Here is a 17,525-nt window from a genome sequence, read left to right as displayed (position 1 = left end):
ATTTATGTGGAAAATTATATAACACAGTTAACTGCCAGGCATGTCATCCCCCCCAAAAGGAAAGCTAGCAGATTATAATTTACTTAAACGTCAACAGGTGAATATGTTTTGCTAACACCCAGCTAATGAACTATTTCAGATGTAAATGAGACATTAGCACACATCCTCAGAGAAGCAAGTTTAGAGTAATACGTTGGAGTTCAGCTGAAAAATTGGTTGGGGGGATCCCTGGGGTGGCTCAGCGGTTTAGCGCCTGCCTTCAGCCCGAGCGTGGTCCTGGAGAACCAGAATCAAGTCCCCGTGTTGGGCTCCCAGCATGGGGCCTGGTTCTCCCTCTGCCTGTCTCTGCCTCTCTCTCTGGGTCTTTCATGAATAAATAAATAAAATCTAAAAAAAAGAAAAACTGGTTGGACGGGACCCTGGCTCAGTGGTTGACCATCTGTCTTTGCCTCAGGTCCTGATCCTGGGGGTCCTGGGATAGAGTCCCATATCCAGCTCCCCACAGGGAGCCTGCTTTTCCCTCTGCCTATGTCTCTGCCTCTGTGTGTGTGTGTGTGTCTCTCTCTCATGAATAAATAAATAAAATCTTTAAAAAAAGAAAAATTGGCTCAAGTTTTAAAATTAAGTGCATCAAAATAATCAAGCCAGAGTCTATCAAACCATGCACCTTGACACAATAATAATTACTAGCTAATCTTGGTGCTTTCAAATACATACTTTGTAATCTTGATTACATTTAAACTTTTAAGTGCCAGAGCTCTTTAAACAGTATTCTGGAAAGGAGGATATTCATAAAACATAATATATCCTTAATAAATTAGGTAATCAAAGTATTAAAAAAATCATTAGTTGAAATCAACTGATTCCAACTGATGCAAACCTCAGCCACTCCACAGCCGGACTGCTCCCAGAAGGAACTCCACCCCACCCGAGGTGGGCTCCTTGTCACTGACAGCCTCAAGGTGAAGAAACATAAAGTGTCCATTTTTCTTGCCCTTTCTCTATTGTTTAGAAGCTCATACCACTAGTGCTTTAGAGTACCTACAAGAGGGGGCTAGGGTGACCTGTCCCAATTTGCCTGGGACCCATCTGGTCTTACCACTGAAAATCCTGTATTCGAGGAACTCCTTGAGTCCAGGCCAACACGGGACAATTGGTCCCCCCACCTTAGGGCCACACTCCTATCAAAGAAAACAATGCCCAGACCCTCTATAGCCTCCACCTAGGCAGAAGAGGCATGAATTATGCCCAACCAAGTCTTATTCCTTGTCATTACAATGGAGGTTAAAAATCAGAGTTTCATTTCTTCTTGATTAGAAAAAGAGAGAAATCTCAAAAATATGCAGGGTGACAGAAGCCAGACAAAAGAGTGTACTTGGTGGACAATTCAATATATAAAGCCCCTAAACTAAAAAAAAACAAACCTATGATGACAGAAATCAAGTCAGTGGTCTCCCGGGTCAGGGGGAGGTGCGAGGAGCAAGGGGGACGCTGCCTAACAGAGGCATCAGAGAACGTCCTGGGAGGAGTGGATGCTCTATATCTCCATTCCTACATGTGTCAAAACTCACCAACTGCTGACTTAAGATGTGTGCACTTATGATACGCAAACTTCACCTTTCAGGAGTTGGTTTTAAAAATAAGAGTGAGGGGCACCCGGGTGGCTCAGTTGGTTAAGTGTCTGACTCTGGTTTTGGCTCAAGTCATGCTCTCAGGGTCGTGGGATGGAGTCCTGCTTCGGGCTCTGCGCTCAGCAGAGGGTCTGCTCGGATTCTGTCTCCCTCTCCCTCTGTCCCTCCCACTTGTGTGCTCTCTCGCTCTCTCTAAAATAAATAAATCAATCTTTAAAAAACAATAGATCTTCCATCACCCAAAAGATGCAGAACTGACTGGAGCAGTATGTTTTAGGGATGCTACTGGAGGGATTTCGGGGGCATGGAGCAGATCAAGTGCTGCGGTGACGTTCAGCAAACACTTGGAGCATCCTAAGGGCACAGCACATCACCTCGCTCCTTCATGGGAAATATTCAAAACTCACTTGGAATGTGTGCAGCCATCCATCGCAAGAAACTGTATAGATTGCTTCTCTAGAAATATCAAAAGAAAAGCATCCCTAACGTTCTTCCATCTTACGATGTTTTATTCTTGTTACAACTGTAAACTCATCGAATGACCAGAAGACCAGAAGGACAGTCGGCAGAGAGGGAGGCGGTGCGGATTTCAGGGCCTCTAAATAATGCAACAGAGCAGCCCAGCATAAACAGCTTCTAGTACAGAGATAATCCCAGCAGTGGGAACCTAATCTAGTAAGAACGTGTGAAGTGGCTTTGGTTCAGGAGGTAGTCTCCGTTTTGACCTTGGTGCCTTATTTACTTACTTCAAGGAAATGTCTGAGGGTTGGCTAGATACTAAAGAACAGAGGCACTGACTTCCAGGATGAAAGTACCCGGGAGGGGACCAGAGGTCCCAAACAGATGTCCCTCAATGCATCATTAAGTGACCCTTCTTTGGGAAATAGTCCTTGAATCTTTTATTTTTTGAGTGTTTTCTTGCCCTGATCCAAGGAAACTATCACTTCTCAGTTTCCTGCCTCTTCTGTGATTCTAACACTGCCCAGAGGATTGGTATGCACTGCAAATAGTTGGCATCTGAGGCGGGAAATGACGGAATCTGCTCTACTGCTTAGCAGGCCTGAGACAGGCAGGCGTGTCGCACTCACAGGAGGGGAGGTACTGCCTACTAGCGGTTACTGTGAGAGGGAGAGCTGTCCGGTCTTTAGAAGGCCTATAGGGAAGTGTCCATGAACTTAACACTGGAAATTTCTCAAGTGAAAACCCAGGATCTCCCACTGGGTACATATTTGGCAAAGACTAAGATTCATGAGCATTTGGGTGTATGCATGCCTGTACATTTCCATTTGCCAAACGTCTGCTGGTTCCTGTTAGCCCAGTAAAGCAGCTCTTGCACTGCACCAACAGAGCCAAACATCTTCCCAGAATTATTTCCCGATTGGGAAATGGAAAGTTATTGGGTTGACTCTCCCATCTGATGGTATGTGATGAAGTCCAGTACATAGCTGAGATCCTGGCCCAGTGGAGCATCAGAGCCAATTCTTTCTCTTCTGCAACTCGAAAGCTGAGCTGGCATGCACGGACCTGATGCAGTGCGGTCTGCCCAAACCAGATCCTTCAGCAGGCTGCCTGTTACTGATGACCACCCGGAATAGCCGTTGCACTCTGGCTTCCCACCATACTGCCAGGCCCCCGGTCTAATAATGAGCGGGGGCTCGCCGCTGGGTATTATGGTCCAGGCCATTCAGATGCCAAGGCTTGAAAATAAATCCTCCCACAGTAACTTGGAGCTAGTGCTCAGGAAAAATAATGGCACCACAGAGATACCTCGGAGCTTGCATGAAAGGAATTAGAGGATTAGAATTGGCGAATGACGTAATGAGAAAAATAGCACATCCACTGATCCAAGGTACATAAGAAAATTAAGATAGAATAACACAGAATCAGGATGAAGGAGCGAGACAGGGAAATGCTGAAGTAGTTTTAATCTACAGCATGGCTGGAGTAGGGCCAAAATGAACCACAGAGTAATATTTTTATTTTCTATTAATCTGTTCCCTAGTAGATATGCTGAAGAGGATGTGCTGGTTTCAACTTTACTGAATGGCACTCTCTCTCTCTCTCTCAAAATGAAAAATTGCACAATACCATTAGTTAATAAGAAAAGGAATCTTTAAAGAAAAATCTTCATTTTGGATTTAAAACAATACACCAGGGCAGCCCCGGTGGCGCAGCGGTTTGGCGCCACCTGCAGCCCGGGGTGTGATCCTGGAGTCGGGCTCCATGTGTGGGGCCTGCTTCTCCTTCTGCCTGTGTCTCTACCTCTCTCTGTGTGTCTCTCCTGAATAAATAAATAAAATCTTTAAAAAATAAAAAAATAAATAAAACAATACACCACATGAAGAGAGAGTAATCTGGAACACCATCTCAGGACTGGCTCTAAATAAAGCACATGTGCATGTCACTGAGCAGCAGCAGAGAGCTCTGAATCTGAAAACCTCTTCATTATACTTGCCAGGGCTTTCAACCTCTGAGCTCAGAACAGACATGTGACAATTCCTAAGTTCTCATTCACTGGTTGGACAACAGAAGTCAAAAACCTTGTGCACATCACACATCCCACTTTGACGGAGTTAATTTATGTAGATTGACTAAATAGCAATGCATTGTATTTTTTTAAAAGACTTTATTTATTTATTAAGAGACACACACAGAGAGAGAGAGAGAGGGAGAGAGAGAGAGCAGCAGAGGGAGAAGCAGGCTCCATGCAGGGAGCCCAATGTGGGACTCAATCCCAGGTCTCCAGGATCAGGCCCTTGGCTGAAGGCGGCGCTAAACCACTGAGCCAACGGGCTGCCCCAATGCATTGTATTTAAAGCCCATCCTTACTTAATATGCATTTTCAAGATCTTTTTTTAAAAAAAAAAAAGATTTTGTTTATTTGAGAGAGAGGCAGAAAGCATGAGCAAGTAGCAAGGGCAGAGTGAGAGGGAGAGGGAGAAGCAGACTACTTCCTGAGCAGGGAGCCCCATGTGGGGCTTGATCCCAGGACTCCAAGATCGTGACCTGAGCCAAAGGCAGACACTTAACCAACTGAGCCACCCAGGTGTCCCCCCCGTCCCCACGATCTTTAGTCTAAAGAAGTGGGACAGTAAAATCGTCACCAGTAGTGAAACTTACAACCTTTGAAATGAAGATAACCATGTTACTTGTTTGAATAAGGCCTCAAAATGTCTTCAGAGACATTAAATACAGAGCCAAAGAAAACAGAAGTGAAGCCCTGGGAATAAAGAGTAAGCCAGGATGAGAATTTAAAAAGGCGTCAAAGACTGATCCTCAGCAACGATTGTATAACTAGAGCCGCAGGGTGAGTCAGACAACTCCCTCCAATCACACAGTGGGGGGAAAACAGGATGGAAAGTTCCTGGGCCTGATTCACAGGCATCGGCCTGGTGGCAGCAGAGCTTGCTAGGCCATGGGTTTTACTCCCATCTTGGAAAGCTATCAAATGTCTGTCTTCTCCAGCACGACCTCTGTGCTTCCCTGCTCACTCGGGCACACATACTAATTGCATCAAACAAGGCAGGGAGGGCTGCAGTGAGCGAGGCCCCAGTGATGCTGGATGAAGGCATCGGTACCCTCCGCCAGAACCATGCATCATGCATCCACAAAAAGCCTGTTCTCATACACAGAATCAATGTCGTCAATCTAATACACGGACTCAATCAATGTAACCCAGGCCATCAATGTATATATACCATAAGGAGATTGCACCCTCTAAAATCAGCTAAATGGAATAACCTGACATTATCTTTCCTTCAAAGGGCATAAGCTCTGTAGCTCTTAATCAAAATAGAATTAAACAAATCTTCCTTAGTTTAGCTGTATTCATCCTTCTTTATTCCCATACGACACCTTGCCTTATTTCTTTCTCTCTTTACTTTTAAAAAACAATTCCCCCAAAGTTGACTTGGACACTAAAAGAGTCTCTCCTTGACCAGACTCTAATTGTGTTCTACTGAGCTCTTTGTAAACCAGGCCCTGACCTCTGTGCTTTTGGGTTTGTCCCTGCATCACCTAGTTTCAGCAAGAACCCCTCAGCCAGGACCTTCTAGATGGATCACCTTTGATGTCTGACTGGGTTCCTCATCCGCCACCATTCCCCAGGTGGTGTGATCATCCTGGCGGGCCCTCAGCAAGAATCCTGTTAGGTTGGCTGAGCCAGAACCCCCCACCCTACTGTTTCATGCTGGTCATTTCCCTCCACGGACATCCCACCTGCTCCGCAGCTATACATTCCCACTCACTCATGCTATTTCTGGAGTTGAGCCCAATCTCTCTCTCACTGCAAGACCCCATTGCCATGGTCCCCACACATTGAATAAAGTGTGTCCTCCCTTAAATCAAGTCTTCCTTACCACCATTAGTGAAAGTGTCATTAATAATCTTTTTTTAAAGATTTATTTATTTGAGAGATAAAGGCAGAAGGAGAGAGAGTCTCAAGCAGACTTCCCAGTGAGCACAGAGCCCAACACAGCACGACCCTGAGATCATGACCTGAGCCAAAATCAAGAGTCGGACACTTAACCGACGGCCACCAAGGCACCTTGAATGATTATTTCTTTAGCAACACCTCAACGCACAGGCAGGGTTAGCAAAACGGAGCTCAGGGCCTGGCTCCCTGTGGTGAACACTCTCCTACTTGGCTAAACACAAAGTCACCCATCTTCAAATCTCACTAAAATAACAAGAAACAAACAAACAAAAGATTCAAACCTACAAGGACTAAAAATTAGGAGAAAAGGCTGAATCAGGTGAAGGATTGAAATACGGAGAAAAAAAAAAAAGAAATGCGGAGCAAGTGGACCCTGGAGGAGGGTGCGGAGGTGCAGGGGTAGGGGGAGCTGACTGGGAAGCCAAAGGGGCTGGAGAAGGTGGGGGGTAGATGAAAAGACAAAAAGACAAGGTAACTGAAGAATCTAATTCTGGAGCAGCAGAAGTCCAGGATCCCTCTCTCTCACATGTAGCCTGTGATCAACACACCCCCAGCCAGGCCACCGCAGACTCATTCTCTCCGTATTGTTGAAATGACAGTGTCCATACTTGGTCATGTCAAGCACACTAGAGGGCAGAGTGGCATCCAGAGCTATAAACAGGAGGGTTTGAGGAAAATGGGCAGTGGGGATGTACTTCTACCAGCTTCCAGAATGTGGACAGTCACCTTTACGTTACCCAAACACTTCCTTTCAGAAACCAAGCAGCTCCTGAGAGAAGGTCCACATCTACTGCCACAAGAGTAGTTAGTTATGTCACATTAGTGCATCCAGAAAACAAAGACAGGGAAAGAAAAAAATTAAATTAAAAGCAATATAACAAAACCTTTCAGCGTAATGGGGTAGTTGGGACATAAAACAGAAATCTCCCGGAAGCAGAAGAGATAGGAATAGAAAAGAGAAAAAAAATAACACATACAAAATCTAGAAGACCCAATGTCTACTTCATGGCAGTTTCAAAAATGGAGATCAAAGATGATGTGATGAATAAAATGAGATACGTTTTCAGAACCAAATGACATAAGCCTCCAGGCTGAGAGGGTACAAAGTGCCCGTCCCATGAGAGAAAAGGTCCCCCACACCAAGTCACATCAGCAAAATTTACAGAAAACTGGTTATTTGTAAAGGAATGGCAGGCAAAATACTACCAGACACAAAGAGTAATAACCTGAGATAAAGATGAAGCCAACTCCAGATGCCAGTATTCTTTTGTTTGTATTTATGGCAGCTTCCCCTCAAAGACATAAGGCTGTACTTAACTCGGCCACCTGGTCCCCTCATCAAACTGGCCTGCGTGACTGGTCACAAGGGTCACTAACAAAAGAGCAGGAATCAGAAGGACACCAGACTTCTAGAAGACAATGGAGCAAACGTTTCAGAATTTGGAGGGAAGATGTCAGGCCTCCAATCCCAAACCACCCTTGTACCTGCCTTAGGAAATAGAAAGTGGGCATCAGGGCTGCCTGGGTGGCTCAGTGGTTGAGCATCTGCCTTCGGCTCAGGTCGTGATCCTGGGGTCCTGGAATCGAGTCCCACATTGGGCTCCCCACAGGGAGTCTGCTTCTCCCTCTGCCTATGTCTCTGCCTCTGCCTCTGTGCCTCTCATGAATAAATAAGTAAAATCTTTTAAAAATAAAAATAAAAAATAAAGCAGAAGGGGGCAATGTCCCCTGCAGGAGATATAAAACCGATAGGTTACCTGATCCATCAGACCACTTCCTTAAACTTTATTCATGTACCTAAATGTATTTTATACACCTACACATAAAAGTGCCATATCCTTACACAGGTATTGGGTACAGCTGATGGAATACTGCTAAAATAAAGTTAATGGTAAGTCATTAATAAAAACTAGGCAATTTTTAAAGACAACTATTAGCTCAGGTATCAGAAAAGGAAATGTAATCACTGGCCCTATGTGGAGCAGTATTTCATACTCATGATAATGTAAACAATGCTGGCGAGCTGATATGATTTTTAAAATTATTTCAGATAATTAGGAGAGGGAGGAAGAATGGAGAGATAATCAAACACAAAGGAGACAATGGTGGTGGAAGCTGAGTGAAAGTGCCATGATGAAAACTTGCAATTTTAACAATTACACAGTAAACGATAATTTCTTAAGTAAGATATTTAAAAATATTTATTTGACAGAGAGAGAGTGAGCTCGCAGGAGAAAGAGAGCGAGCTCGCTCACACACAAGCAGTGAGGAGGGGTGGAGGGAGAGGGAGAAGTAGACTCCTTGGCTGAGCAGGGAGCCTGACTCAGGGCTCAATCCCAGGACCCTGAGATCATGACCTGAGCCAAAGGCAGATGCATAACTGACTGAGCCACCCAGGTGTCCTTTAAAACAATGATTTCTTATGATATAAAATTTTACTATGTTATATAGATTCAGGAGAAGAGAGCAAATATGAATGTCTGGGGTAATTTATGAAATAGAATCTCATAACCATTTGTCTCCAGAAATACAAGTGAGCAGGTATTATTTAGAATTCCAGAAGAAGGGGATCCCTGGGTGGCTCAGTGGTTAACACCTGCCTTCAGCCCAGGGTGTGATCCTGGAGACCCAGGATCGAGTCCCACGTTGGGCTCCCTGCATGGAGCCTGCTTCTCCCTCTGCCTGTGTCTCTGCCTCTGTGTGTGTGTGTCTCTCATGAATAAATAAATGAAATCTTAAAAAAAAAAAAAAAAAAAAAGAATTCCAGAAGAAGCTACAGGAAAGAAAGGTATAGAGGACAGGGAAAGAGGATTGTTTTATTTTTAAATCCAAATTTAAAAAGACAAAAACTAAAAACCTTGTGATACTACTTGATATTTTAAGCTAAGTTTAACCATGACTTTATAAAAAATGACATTCACAAAATTCTTCATCCTCTTAAGATTTTTTGTATGATGGCATAGAATTTCAGTGTCTTTCTCCCTTTGTTGATGTAATGAAATGAACAGAATTAAGGAGAGATATTTGAACATAAAAAAAAAAAGCATAACTGGAAATGGTAAGAATTCAGAGGCCTGCTCCTTTGAGATTTCACTGTATATACTGTCCTCTAGTGTCACCTTATGGAAAAGCATCTTTCGTTTTGTAAACTAGAAATGCACTTTCATCTTCAAATGTCACATTCTCTCTTCTTGTTCCTTGTAGCCTCTCTAGGTAGTCAGGCTCTCAGTTTGATGTCCAAGAATTCAGCCTTGGATTATTAGTTTTATACTTTGGCTTCACTATGGATTCAAAAGATTTTGATGGAAGGGCCTTGGAACCTGGTTATGACTAAGGAGGGAAATGTGTTCTAAGTTCTAAACAATTGTTCGTTCGGTTGAGGAAAAGAACCCATTTGTGTGCCATCTCCATGATTCCCTGAGGGTATACGCCTACAAAGTCAAACATCCTGCTGGACAGAAGCTGGACACATAGATGCTCAAAAAAAAAAACATTAAATCTGGCGAGTGACTGGTTTCAGAATTCATCTTGCTGTTTATGGACAATGTGAAATGACAAAGTAGCACAAGAAAGTGATCATTGTTATTAACAACTGGTTGAACCAAATTATTTAAGGGATATGGACAAGGCAATGCAGATGATAGAATGTAAGACAAAAGGTCCACCTCAATGCCTTCTATCCCCTCCTGAAAAAAAAAATCCACTTTCACCACACTCCTTTCTTTGCAATGAGAAGAATGTATTTTCTTCTTAAGTATTATTTACTATTTGATAAAATCACACATTTCTCCCTACCAAAATGTTGACACACATTCAGTTCCAAGATGTTTTTCCTCTGCTACTAAGTAACAGGGAGACAGCTCCATGATCCCCCCCCCCCCCCCCCCCCGTCCCCCTCCAGGATTACTCTTCCATCCTAAGGTACCACCCTTGCTTTGCTAATCCCAAAGAGACGAGCTTGGACTGGGGGAAGTTCTCAAGTCATGCTGGCATCTACATCTATGATAATGTGGCCTGTTTTCTGCTGAGAAGTGCTCTCTTAGAAACTTCCACCCGAATTTTCCTTCTCTAGTAGTCATATTTCAGGTGAGATATTCCTTAAATAGCTCTAAGGTCCTTTTAATTGGGGCTCATGATGTGTGAGCAGGGATCCTACTTCCTCCATGAGCATTCCCTTCCTGAAAACCTCAGAATTAGTTTGTATCCTTCAATATAAAATCAGGAGGACAATTCTTGCAATTTTTGATCCTAACAAACAGGCCATAGAAAACTTGCACTTTTCAAATTCTGAGTCTTTGTTAGCAATTAGAGATTATAAACTGCCAATTGAAGATGCGATATATTTTATATTTATGGTAGATTTCATTTCCCTAGAGCCACCACGTCCATGAAAGAGCTAACAGTTTCTAGAGTTTTCTTTCTTTTTTTTCTTTAAGATTTTATTTATTAATTTGAGAGAAAAATAGAGAGCGAGAGAGAGCATGAGACATGGAGGAGACAGAGAAGCACACTCCTGCTCAGGCCCAGGACCCTGGGATCAGGACTGGAGCTGAAGACTGACACTTACCCGACTGAGCCACCCAGATGCCTGAGGGTAAGTTTTGAATCTAACCAGTATGACACATGATCAGAAAGGGTATATACTTCTCTTTAGAAACAGCAAATTGAAAAAGCAGTCATTACCAAAATCTTTAATAAGGCCCAAGAGTGTCTGAGAAAGAACACGGGTTTCTGAGCCAAGGGAGTTAGGGCTGAAAACTTAGTTTAGCCACATGAGTAGGGCTTGGAGCCCGTTCTTGTAACCCTCTGAGCCACAGCACCCTCATCTTTCCGATGAGGAAAATCCTGACCTTACCGGACTGTTTGGTGCCTGTGACAACGAGGCTGCTGGGGAAATGTGAGTGTCTGCTCCTTCCTCCCTGCCCCAGGCCCCTCCGGCCAGGCCAGTCCCAAACCCCACTTGAGGGAAAGAACTGTCACCACCTGCAGAGCCCTGTGCCTCCAACCTAAGCTGTGGCTGCAAGAAGAAACTGGCTCCCTCCGTCTTTCGCTCCCCGGCTGCATCGCTGCATCACGATGGCTTCTGGGGTATTCAGGAGGGAGGCTTTCCACCCCCAGCAGGCCTGGGGAGAAGCACTGTGCCAGGCCAAAGACTGCTGCCCACGTCACACCAGACATCCCCTCCCAGCCCCCTCTACCTAACTGCACATTCCCCTCTCTGGCTCTGTTTTCCTTCTGCAAAACCTGTTCTTTTGCTTCTCTGTTCCCACTTGAGCGTGTTTCTCTCCTTTTCCTCCCACTCCTGATTAAACAGCCAGTCTGACACCTGGATTTTTTTTGAAAACCTCTCCTCTGGCGGCCCTCTGCTGCCCCCTCTCGTCACAAAATGGAACAGGCGCGCTCTGGCCAAAAACCAAACCAAACCAAACCAAACCTCTTTTCAAGTTTCAGGGACGCTCAGCCAGCGTTTAATTGAGGGCCTACTGCATGCATGCGGGGCGCTGCGGTAGGTAGAGCAAAATCAGAAAATGCCCCTGTTCTCAAGAAGCTTACAGGTCAATGATAAAGGCCGGCATTAATCAACTTTATTGATTAATTTATGATTATCAATTATCGATCATTTATAATTAAATATAATTAATAATTGATTGATTATTCTATTAATCGTAGAAATAAAGGTAATGTCAGAACTCAAACATGTGTTATGAAATGCAGTGAGTGCCTATGATAAAGGACTTGACCCTGTCAGAGAGGTCAAGGAAGGCTTTCTGGAGGTAGCGACATGGCTGGGATTGAACTCTGGCTGGAATAAACAGAATGAAGAAGGAAGAGGAACATTCCAGAAGGAAGGCAGCCTGTGTTCTGGTAGGAGGGAGCATAGGAAAGACAAGGGACTACGGGCAATCAGTGTCAGCAGAGGAAGCAGAGATGAGGCTGAGTGGAAGCAGCTGCATGAGGCAGAGGACGCTGTGGTGGTCACATAAGAGGTAACCAGATAAGGTGGCCACAAAAGAGGTTATGGCAGCTGAGAGTAAAATGTTAACATAGAGCCTAGGAGAGTGGAGAGATTCAAAAAACAAAACAAAAACATTTAGAAAATATTTTCAGTATTTAGGAAATATAATCAAAAGAATTTTAGGATGACTGGGATACCCATGGAGGGTAAGGGGGAGGAGACCTAGACTCCTGACCTGCATAAACAGACACTGAAGCCATTCCCTGAGTTTGGAGGCGACTTTGGGACCCATAAAACAAGTACCAAGCAGATGATGGGGTATTTAGCTATAAAGGTCAGAAGAGAGGTCCTGAGTAAAGACATAATGGCAGGTGCTATCTTCATATGGGCTGCAGCGTGGGTCAAGGAGGAGACTCTGTAGGGCAGTCGTTCTCAACTACTGAGGAGGACCCCCAGTGGCATTTTTGGAATTTTCCAGGGTGAGGAGATGAGGACTCATGGTGATTTGGGAGTGCTACTGCCACTTGATGGGAGGGGACCCAAAATGCTAGACACCTTGAAAAGCACAGCACCGTTCACAGAGAAGAAAGGTCCTGTGTCCCACATGTCATGAAAATGAACAGCCCGTTTTTAATTATCTTCAGCTTCTGTATAAACACCAGGGCTGGTATTTCTTGCCTAGTTTCCATTTTACATGGAACTTTCCAGGAATGTAAGAACCATGTAAATTAAGGGAAAAGCAGACTGCTCTTTAGTATTTACCAAGAGCTACTCACCATTTCAGAAAATCACATCAGTGATCATGGTAACTGAGTGCCAGCCAGGTCTATGCTCTCTGTAGGTCTCCAATGCAGACTCTACATAAAGAATAACCACATTCGGGCACCTGGGTGGCTCAGTGGTTGAGCATTTGCCTTTGGCTCGGGTCATGATGCTGGGGTCCTGGGATCGAGTCCTGCATTGGGCTCCCTGTGAAGAGCCTGCTTCTCCCTCTGCCTGTGTCTCTGTCTCTCTCTGTGTGTCTCTCATCAATAAATAAATAAAATAAAATATTTTTTAAAAACACTATGTAGAAATTTATGGATTTATAAAGCTAATCAATAATCTTAATATGGCTTAAGATGGGGCACCTGGGTGGCTCAGTCAGTTACACAGAAGTTACATTTGACTCTTGATTTCAGCTCAGGTCATGATATCAGGGCTGTGAGATCAAGCCCTGTGTTGGGCTCTATGCCAGTCCTGGATCTTGCTTAAGATTCTCTCTCTCGGGGCATCCCCGGGTGGCTCAGCAGTTTAGAGCCTGCCTTTGGCCCAAGGTGTGATCCTGGGGTCCCGGGATCAAGTCCGCATCGGGTTCCCTGCATGGAGTCTGCTTCTCTCTGCCTGTGTCTCTGCCTCTCTCTATGTGTCTTTCATGAATGGATAAATAAAATTAAAAAAAGAAAAAAGATTCTCTCTCTCCCTTTGCCTCTCCCCCCGCCCGCTCGCTCTTTCTCTCCAAAAAAACAAACAATAACAATCTTCATTTTAAGGTTAGTGAAATTTATAAATGTCATACTTTAATTTAAAAGTTAAAAACAGGGGCACTTGGGTGGCTCAGTGGTTGAGCATCTGGCCTCAGCTCAGGTCATGATCGCAAGGTCCTGGGATCGAGTCCTGCATCAGGCTCCCCATGGGAAGCCTCCACCTTCTGCCTATGTCTCTGCCTGTGTGTGTCTCTCATGAATAAAAAAATAAAATCTTGAAATAAATAAAAATAAAAGCTAAACACACACACATACTACCTATAAGCATTTCCCAATTATAAATATTACAATGTATCCCTGAAGATCATTTAAAGGGATTGCAGACATAAGGTGAGCTGTGAGCACATATGAAGCACTGTCTACTTCTGTGGCGAGTCCAGAATGAGTAGGAAAATGTGACACAGTGAAAAGGTGGGGGCTATTTATTCCAGTTTGACGCTAAACATTCTTAGAAAAGTTTCAACCGCTAACTATAAGGCTGACGGGTATCTTGTCTTAGCAGCTTGAGAGATCTTGGAAAAGAAAGTCCTGCAAAGATAGAAAGAAGCTGTAGGAAAAGGTAATTCATGGTTCAGTGACTGGGTTGCAAAATTTACTTGTATTAAGTGCAATTCAGATGTTTCAGAGAGAAAATGAAATGTATCTTCTGTGTAACTAATCCAGTGCTTCTCCTGAATCCCCATCTGGCGGGCATAAAAGGAAAACAAATAATGCAATGCAATCTCATGCAAAACCTCCAAATGGTCCTCTTACGTGCTATTCATTCTCTCAGTAAAAATGTCTGTCTGGTTTCTCCACCTCTTTTCCAGGACCCTGTGTGACAATGGGGAATATGTACTGGGACCGTGTGGCATCCTCCGACTTCTTTGACCTCAGAAGTGACATCCTGCAGCTTCTGCAGCTGAGGCCAGGATCTGCAAGGTGTATGGTCTGGTCCTGGGGGGCCCTGCCAGGGCCTGGGGTGCTCCGCTGAAGGCTCAGGCCCACTCACTGCTCACAGGGGTATGACTGTCTGAACAGTCATTGGTTCTGGTACAATTGGGATACTTTTAAGAGTGGCAGAGAGCGGGGCAGCCCGGGTGGCTCAGCGGTTTAGCGCCACCTTCAGCCCAGGTCCTGATCCTGGAGACCCGGGATCCAGTTCCATGTCGGGTTTCCTGCAGGGAGCCTGCTTCTCCTTCAGCCTGGGTCTCTGCCTCTCTCTGTGTGTCTTGCATGAATAAATAAATAAAATCTTTTAAAAAAATTAAAAAAAGAGTGGCAGAGGGCATTAACTGGAGAGGATGCTGGCTCCGGAGGGCTGTCCTGGGCAAAGCATGGTGTACAACCATTTGGGATTGGATTCTGTGAGTAAGCTCTACCAGCACTCAGCCCGGGGTTCACCTCTTGCCTGGCCAGTGGACGTTCTGCACCTTGATGCTGAGCATCCAACACAAGAACACACAAGCTTTGGAGAATAGACCAGAAGCCCCTACCTGGTCATGCCAGTCTGACCAATTAACTATGCTGGACCCCATGTTGTAGCTCAGGACCCGCCCATCTTCATGTTTTCCTCAACTTATCAAGGTGTTTCTAATGCCTCCACTCCAAAATGTGACCCAAAGGCAGGATCTGGGGTTGGCGAGGGCAAATACAAAATATTGGCATCTACCTCCCTTTACTTTTCCCTCTTTGTTCATGTCCCACAACACCGAGGGCTAGAAGACACGAGGCTTTCTCCCTTTCCTTCTCCCAGAGAAGCAAGGCTTCACAACTGGAAGGGGTACCTTCTCAGGAGAAGTCTCACAGCTGAGTATTCTGATCTTAGTTCTCATTATGTTAAAGTGGGAACTAAAGCAATGTAGAAAATCCTCAAGAGAGCAGTCTGACTTCAGAAAGGGAAGGAAGTAACAGGAAATAAGAAAAGTTGAACATTGAAGTTATGTACAAGGTGAAGCTTTTCTTCTGTAACAATTCTGCCCTCCTCAAAGAGGAAAAGGCCTTGGACCAGAAAGGAAGATAGTAATCTACTCAAAAGGTAAGAAAACTTCTTTATCTCCAAACCAACTCTGTTAGCCTACTTTTACTTTTATTTATTTTTATTGGGTTTTGGGTTGTTTTGTTTTGTTTTGTTTTGGAATAAGCTCCATGCCCAGCATGGAACCCAACGTGGGGCTTGAACTCCCAACCCTTAGATCAAGACCTGAGCTGAGACCAAGAGTCGGATGTTTACCTGACAGAGCCACCCAAGAGCCTTTGTCTACTTTTAATTCTATTATCAACTTATGATCATTGTTCCTTAACTTTACATTAGCTCATCTGAATATAAACATGATCGCAATCTTCAACATGTATACACTTATCAAAAGACTGTCAAACTACAGGAAGCAAAAACTGAAAGAATCGCAAGGAGGATACGAGGAATCCACTATTACAGTTGGAGACTTCAATACCCTTCTGTTGGAAATGGACAGATCTGGCAGCCAGAAAATCAGTCAACATACTTGAACTGAAGAACACCAATCACCAACTGGATAGAACTAACGTCCATGCCCTACTGCATCCAACACTAGCAGAACACACACTCAAGTTCACATGGAACATTCTCAAGACAGACCACATTCCAGCCATAAAACACAAGAAAGAAAGAAAGAAAGAAAGAAAGAAAGAAAGAAAGAAAGAAAGAAAGAAAGAAAGAAAAAGAAAGAAAGAAATCATATAATGTCTGCTCTCAGACCACAATGTGATTATACTAGAACTCAAGAACAGAAAGGTAACTGGAAAATCTCCAAATATATGGAGGTTAAACATCACACTTCTAAGTAACACATCAAAGAAAAACCTCATAAGAACTTAAAAATTTTTTGAACTACATGAAAATGGAAATACAACTCATCAAAGTTTGTGGGATACAGAGAAAGTGGTGCTTAGAGGAAAATTTATGGTGTAGAATGCATATATTCGAAAAGAAGAAAGATCTAAAATCAATAACATAAATCTCCACTTTAGGAAACTACAGAAAGAAGAGGAAATTAAATCCATAAAAAGCAGAAGTAAAGAAATAATAAAAATTAGAGCAGAAATCAATGAACTTGAAAAAATGAAACTAAAAGAGAAAAATAAATGGAAACAAAACTGGTTCTTTGAAAAGATCAGTAAAATCAATAAGCCTCTAGCTAAACTAAGAAAAAGGCAGAGAGAATACACAAATTATTTATCAGAAATGAAAAAGGTATCTCTTGGTGGCAACTCTCTCGGGTCCCCTCTGTCTCTGGGAGCTTTGTACTATCATCACTTTACTATCACTCAATAAGCTTTGCTGCCTACCAAAAAAAAAAAAAGAAAAAAGAAATGGAAAAGGGGACATCACCACAGATCCCATGGATGTTAAAAGGATAATAAAGGAATATTATGAACATAATCTTTATACTATCAGTATTAATAACTCTCTGTCATTACTTATTAAGCATTGATAATGCCTCTGGCAATGTTCTGCACTTTACATGAATTATCTCAAAACTTAAACATTCTACAGAAACTGGAATTATCCTCATATTATAAATGAAAAAAGAAACTTAATGAGGTTTGGAGACAGTGCTAATGTCACACATCTAACAAGTCAACCTTGCTCCAACTGACTGTCTGACCCCTGGTCTTTCCATTATACCACAGTTTCTCATGCAATTTGGGGGAAAAACACTTGACCTTATTAACTACAATGAAAAAGAAATAACCCAATTCATATTTAAGCTGAGCAAATCTTTCCATGTGCCAAAAACTCACCACCCTCTACACCACCACCACTATTACCAACCACCATTTCATATACTGTGACTGACAAAGTCACCCACTTGTATGAGCAGCATGGTGTCCAGCTGCCCAATGTCAATATGAAGACAGAGCATTGGCTCAAGGGATCACAGTGATGGGATTAGCAAAAGCGGAAGTAAACTGGCTGCTACAAAAAATCAAAAATGCTAATTTCATCTCTATACTTT

At 43.5% G+C, this 17,525-nt stretch overlaps 1 protein-coding gene and 1 long non-coding RNA gene across 6 annotated transcripts in view; one reads left to right on the top strand and one right to left on the bottom strand.

Moving 5' to 3' along the window:
• Positions 1 to 17,525, bottom strand: part of FUT10 (fucosyltransferase 10) — a 160,124-nt gene that overhangs the window by 109,794 nt on the left and 32,805 nt on the right. The gene's annotated exons all lie outside the window — the stretch shown is intronic.
• Positions 10,053 to 14,776, top strand: LOC140599490 (uncharacterized). Its single transcript, XR_012002377.1, has 3 exons — positions 10,053 to 10,152; positions 10,503 to 10,660; positions 14,358 to 14,776. It is a non-coding gene; the product is annotated as an uncharacterized lncRNA (long non-coding RNA).

Source organism: Vulpes vulpes, chromosome 7, assembly GCF_048418805.1.
Source record: "Vulpes vulpes isolate BD-2025 chromosome 7, VulVul3, whole genome shotgun sequence".
Taxonomy (NCBI): Eukaryota; Metazoa; Chordata; class Mammalia; order Carnivora; family Canidae; genus Vulpes; species Vulpes vulpes.
The sequence above is the reverse complement of the archived record's forward strand: the minus strand, read 5'-3'. Positions and strand labels throughout refer to the sequence as shown.